Here is a 6276-nt window from a genome sequence, read left to right as displayed (position 1 = left end):
ACAATTTAGTGAAGGGAACACTTATTTCATGGTTACCTATTAAGAAGCACCCACTCACTTAGAGAGGTAACCCTAATTTTACCACTCTCCAAATACATTTATTATTTTTTATTTAAATAGAGACAGGGGTCTTGCTACGTTGACCAGTCTGGTCTCGAACTCCTGGCCTCAAGTGATCCTCCCATCTCAGCCTCCCAAAGTGCTGGGATTACAGGAGTGAGCCACCACACCCAGCCCTATGAATCCATTTTAGGAGGCACAGATCCACGTCTTTCTTCTTAGGTTAAGACATATACACTTTGTTTTTCTAGTTTCAATTTCACCATATTATTTCTAACTATAGCAGTCTGGCAATTTCCCTTCCTCTTTGGACTTGACGTTGCTTCATATTTGCAGAGGGTTATCCCCCACACTCCGCCCAGCTCCATTTCCTCCACAGTGCTTCTCCCTTTTCAACCTGCTCATTGCTAGTCTAGTCTTCATCATTTCAATTTCCTTAGCTGTGAGGAATGGAGACAGTTTGCCTCTTTAGCTAACTATGAGGCTAAGAGTTTAAGCCTGGTCAATATAGTGAGGCCTGGTCTCTATGACAATTTTTTGTTTTAAATTAGCTGGGCATGGTGATGCATGCTGTGGTCCCAGCCCTGGGGAGGCTGAGATGGGAGGATTGCTTGAGCCCAGGAGGTTTGGGCTACAGAGAGTGGTGACGGCGCCAGTGTACTCCAGGCTGGGTGACAGGGCAAGAACCTGTCTCAGAAAACAAACAAACAAACAAAAAACAACCCGCAAGAATTTAAATAAGTCTGAGAAGTGAAATGGGTTTAACTCATATAAAGAAATATTGAAATGGGTCTAACCCATATAAATAATAGAAAAGATTAAAATAGTAGGTAGCACAGGGGAGGAAAGAAAATGAGAAAACATTTGTTTTACCATTTACTTAGACTGAACTCCTACCATGTAATTTTAAAGCATAATATGTATTGACTTCCTGTCTTTTGACAATAAGAAGGTGCTCTAGATATTGCATATTGCATATTATGTTACATTCTTAACAGTCACACTAGATTAATAAATTTGGTCACACTTATGTGGTTGTACTTAGGTGACATTTACTGAGCAATGCCTATTCAGCACTTGGCTAAGCCCTTTCCATGTATTATGTCATTTAATTATTTCCCTCATAATAAACTGAGGTATGTATTAGTATTCCCACTTCAGAGATGAGGAAACCGAGAGAGGTGAGAGAGAGGCTCAACTAATTTGAAACTCTTCAGCATTAGTACCACTTTCAAACAAATATATTGTACATTTATTTGTATATGACTATGAAGGTATATCCCTATTTAGCCCCTTCCCCCCAGGGCTATTTTTCAAATTGTAAAATTCCTATTTTACAAGGAATTCATGACATTACTCATAAGCCACCTCAGTGCATCTGAGATCAATTTATAAAGTTTGATTGCTGCACAATTTTTCAAAAACATGTTTACAGATTATTGAAACCCATATTGCCTACCATATGTTAGGCACTCTACTAGGTGATAAAATTGAAGAATGCAAAATCACTCCTCCAAGGAGCTCAGATTCTTCCTTTGTAGGAAAGTCAATATTCATTCCCTCTTTCAAAAGTATTATGGATTGTCTTGGAGCATGCTATAGTTTAGGTAAGAACAAATCAAGTTAGAATCATCATACTTGGTAAGAGGAGATGCACAAATAATGCCCTTTATCTTACATGGTCCTTTTAGACAGAACTGTGATTAAGTGCTTGGAACTCTAGAGCCAGGCCACCTGACTTAAAAATCTAGCTGTCAGTTAAAGTCTATGTGGTATTGAGCTGGTCACAGAGCCTCCTTAAAGCCTTCTGTTTCCCATCTATTAGATGAGGATAGTATCTCATGGGGTTGCTGTGAAGACTAAAGGTATGTGTAAACTATTTGGAAGAGGACCTATGTAAGTATTAGTTGTTACTATTGTGATACAGATTTACCAAGTGCTGAAACAGTTGCCAATTCTTAACTATAACAAGTAGCAAAGGATGGTAAGTGCTCTTTAAGTTTTTGTTGAACAGAACTTCCTAGAAGCCGTGTGTTTCTCTGTAGATATGTCTAGAGTAGCCTCAGATTCCTTTTCCATCATATTTCTTCATTCTGAACCCAACATCAAATCAGTTGTCCTTTGCTGCCTCCGTTCTGTTTTTTGTGGAAAAGGAGAAGCTGATGGGCTGATTTTTTTTTTTACATTGTAGATGATCAGTTATTTTTCATTACTTATCACTGGTAGACTTCTTACTAATTTTATCCATGCTATAGTCTGAATATTGTGTCCCCCCGCCCCTCCATTTTATATGTTGAAATCCTAACCCCTAAATTGACGGTATTAGGAGGTGGTTCCTTTGGGAGGCGATTAGGTCATGATGGCAGAGCCTTCATGAATGGGATTAGTGGCCTTAAAAAGGAGGCCTGAAAGAGACCTTCACTCCTTCCACTATATGAAGATATGGCAAGAAGTCACCCTCTATGAACCAGAAAGAAGGCACGTGCGTGCGCGCACACACACACACACATGTGGAATCTGCTGTTGCCTTGAACTTCCCAGCCCCCAGACTGTAAGTTTTTTTTTTTTTTTTTTTTTTTTTTTTGAGACAGAGCCTCACTCTGTCACCCAGGCTGGAGTGCAGTGGCATGATCTTGGCTCATTGCAACCTCCACCTCCTGGGTTCAAGTGATTCTCCTGCCTCAGCCTCCAGAGTAGCTGGGATTACAGATGCCTGACACCACTCATAGCTAATTTTTGTATTTTTAGTAGATACAGGGTTTCACCATGTTGGCCAGGCAGGTCTCAAACTCCTGACCTCAGGTGATCCTCCAGCCTGGGTCTTCCAAAGTGCTGGGATGACAGACATAAACCACCACGCCCAGCCAATTTCTGTTGCTTATAAGCCACCCAGCTTATGGTATTTTGTTATAATAGCCTGAATATACTCTAAAACAATCCTTTAAATTTTTTAAATTACGTTTTTGATTATCAAAGTAATATGTGCTCAATATAAAAACAATTCAAACATACAGAACTTAATGAAAGGCCCCAGTAATCCCACACCCAGAGATAATCACCATTAACATCCTGTTACATATGCTTCCAGATTTCTTCTGAAGCATACATTTAATAACATGTATATCTTAATGCAAAAAAATACAAAAAATGGAATCATACTATTCATATTGTTCTGCAGCCTCCTTTTTTTTTTTCACTTATAGATTTTGGACATTCTTCCATATAGGTACAAATAGATCTAGCTTATTTTTGTTCATGGCTGCTTATGGTTTCCTTCTACAGATCTAGCAAAATTTGCTTAAACAGTTTCCTACTGGGACTTTATTATTTGATTTTTACACCATTACATGTTTCCGCTATTACAAACAATGCAATGCTGCAATAAGACATGTATATACATATTTTTGTACATGTGTAAATATTTCTGACATAACTTTTGCACATATATGCTTAAAGTACAAACCCTTACACATGCAATTACCTGTTTAAAGGGAACACACCTATTTATCAAAAATTTCCAAATGTCCTCCAAAGGGATTGTTCGTTTTCCTCTTACTTTTACAGTGTGTGAGAATGTCTATTTCTCCACATTTGACTGTTTTCTGAATATCACTTTTTTCTTTTCTCAATTTATACCAATCTTGAAATCATGTTTTTCAAATCTAGAATCACAATTTAAAACCCAGGAAAGATCAAAAGAACAAAGTACAGAAGACTGGGTTTTTTTTTTTTTTTTTTTGAGACGGAGTCTCACTCTGTTGCCCAGACTGGAGTGCAGTGGCACCATGTCAGCTCACTGCAACCTCCACCTCCCGGGTTCAAGCAATTCTCCTGTCTCAGCCTCCTGAGTAGCTGGGATTACAGGCCTGCGCCACCACGGCCAGCTAATTTTTGTATTTTTAGTAGACACGGGTTTTCACCACGTTGGTCAGGCTGGTCTCGAACTCCTGACCTCGTGATCCTCCCGCCTCGGCCTCCCAAAGTACCAGGATTGCAGGCGTGAACCACCGTGCCGGGCCTATAATTTTTTTATTTTTATTTTTTACAAACAGCAACACATTCCAAATTCATTATAATAGTGGGCTGTTTTCAATCAAAATATCACACCACTAGTTGTTAAGTTTTAAAAGACCTCTCATCTCTTAGATCAGCAAACCTGACACTGATTAGATCACTTACACACACTCCCTGCCCACACACCTCCTTCTTGGCAGTGTGTGGAACAGGAGTGGCTGCTGGCAACGAGGGATGGGGAAGGAAAGTGAGAGCAAAAGGGCCGAGGGCTCAGAATCTGGTGTCATCTTGTAACGAGTCTCGGACGGTCCCTTGAGTGTATTCTGGACCTCTCTGTTCATGTTCCTGTTTGGGCTGCTCTTCTTCATGTCCAATGCCTGATGGCCAAGTGCTCACCATCCAAGGGTCAATTCTATCACCTCTCTGAATCCTTTTCTGAAACCCTAGACAATCATTCTCTTTAATGTCTCACTATCTCTGAACCGACACCTTCCTGAGTACCTGTAACATTTGTGCAGCATGCTTATTAAGAATACTTAGATGCTGGGTAAACGTTGATTGAACATTTGCTGACATGGAGAGATATTGGTAGAAGACAGATTAGACTTCCCATGGTTTACAGAAACACATGGATTCAGATAAAAGAAGGTACTAAAGCACTGGGTTGAACTACATATTTTGTTACAAGCAAATAATTCCAAATATCTCGCCTTAATTTATTTCTTGGCCCCTGCCTCCGCTCACCCACAAAAAAGACTGCAAATGAACCTTGATCCTACAACAACAACAACAAAGGGTGACACTATCGGGCTGCAAAACTCTCTTAGCATAGAACAATCTTTCATCCGCCTTTTTCAGATGTAAGATATTTTTGACGAAAAGAACAGGATGAAAGGCGCGGACTCAGATAAAAACAAGAGCCGACTTTCCAATACAGGTTCAATAGCAGACGGAACACAGGAAGCTGAGAAACTATCCATGCCAAGTAGTTGTGTGTGCCCCAAAGCTCAGATAAGTACTTTCTCCTTAGAGTTGGAAGGCGCTTAAGTGACTTTGTAGTGTAATCCAACCCCCCCAACCCCAGCGCCAAGTCTTAATAGCAGAGTTTTAGTCGACGGGACCGACTCCTTCGCCCAGGACGGGTGAAGGTTCCTGAGCTTGCCTCGCAGTTGATTGGCAGCTGCGCCTGCCCGGCACCGAACCCTGCCCAGGTGGGCGCTTGACAAAGCATTACGGCGATGGTGATGTAGGCTGCCGTTCTTCCCCTCCCAAGCACCTGCTCGGCATCTGGCAGTCGCTCGCCGCCAGTCTCCAACCCCGGGCCACCTCCCTCGCCACACAGACCCGGTCCGGTCAGGCGCTGCAGGGCGACCGGAGAAAGTGCTCGCAATCACATGGAGGCCCGGGCCCGCCCCATTGGCTGCGGCCGGGCCAGTCGCGGCGCTCGCTGGCTGCGGTTGGTCCCAGAGCTGCAGCGCCTGCACTGGTCCGGAGTCCATGTTACGCTTTGTCTAATTCCCTTCGTTACAGAGTCATGTGCTGCTGCTCCCGTCGCCGCTGCTGCCGCTGCCGCCGCCCGTGGTGCCCCGGCTCCTCCGCCGCGCTTCGAGGTGGCAACCGCGGGCGGGGTCGCGGGAGCAGGGTACAGGGCGCAGCGCGCCTTCGCCGCCCCGGCGCGTCCCGGTGCAGCCGCCGCCCGCCGCGGGTGATGCCGCCACCTCCGGCCTCAGCATAAGCCGTGGCTCGGCGGCCGAACTGCCCCCCAAGGTTGGTGCGCACCTCTCCCGGGAGGGGCCGGGGGCTGCGAGGGAAGGCGACGCGCAGGTGGAGCCGCGCCGAACCGAAGCGCGCAACCCTGGCGCAGGCGCCGCGGCCCGAGCTGAGGTTGCGGCCGGGAACTCATTCGGGGACGTCCGTGGTAGCGAGCGGAGTGGGTTCCCGTTTGCTGCCCCCAGGGCCTGGGAGATTGTTCCGCTTTCTGCAGTCTGAGCGTCGGTCGCTTCGGCCCCGGGCTGCTAGCCCTGCGGGAGGGGAGTGCGGCTGCCTGGCTTCTGGACCCCTCGCGCGCGTTCCCTTCTCTTGCCTCCCTCCGCCCAATCCGAAAGGCGGGGAGAGGTGGTTTCGGTTCCGCTGGTTCCTCCCGGAGGTGGGTGTTTGGTGTCTGGCCTTGCTGCCCCGGTGTCCGTAAGGTGAGCCCTTTAA

At 45.2% G+C, this 6276-nt stretch overlaps 1 protein-coding gene across 7 annotated transcripts in view; it reads left to right on the top strand.

Moving 5' to 3' along the window:
* Window positions 1–5537: 5537 nt before the first annotated feature.
* LRRC8D (leucine rich repeat containing 8 VRAC subunit D) overlaps window positions 5538–6276 on the top strand; it is a 138361-nt gene continuing 137622 nt past the window's right edge. For 5 of the 7 annotated variants that reach the window (XR_002730833.2, XR_002730831.2, XM_023207918.2 and 2 more), the window contains exon 1: window positions 5544–5841. The gene's annotated coding sequence lies outside the window, so the exon portion shown is untranslated. Of the gene's footprint in view, window positions 5842–5930; window positions 6264–6276 lie in introns of those variants that run through there. The other 2 variants (XM_023207845.2, XM_023207853.2) reach the window with 2 other exon arrangements.

Source organism: Piliocolobus tephrosceles, chromosome 1 (assembly GCF_002776525.5).
Source record: "Piliocolobus tephrosceles isolate RC106 chromosome 1, ASM277652v3, whole genome shotgun sequence".
Lineage (NCBI taxonomy): Eukaryota > Metazoa > Chordata > Mammalia > Primates > Cercopithecidae > Piliocolobus > Piliocolobus tephrosceles.
This window is presented reverse-complemented; position numbering and strand designations above follow the sequence as displayed.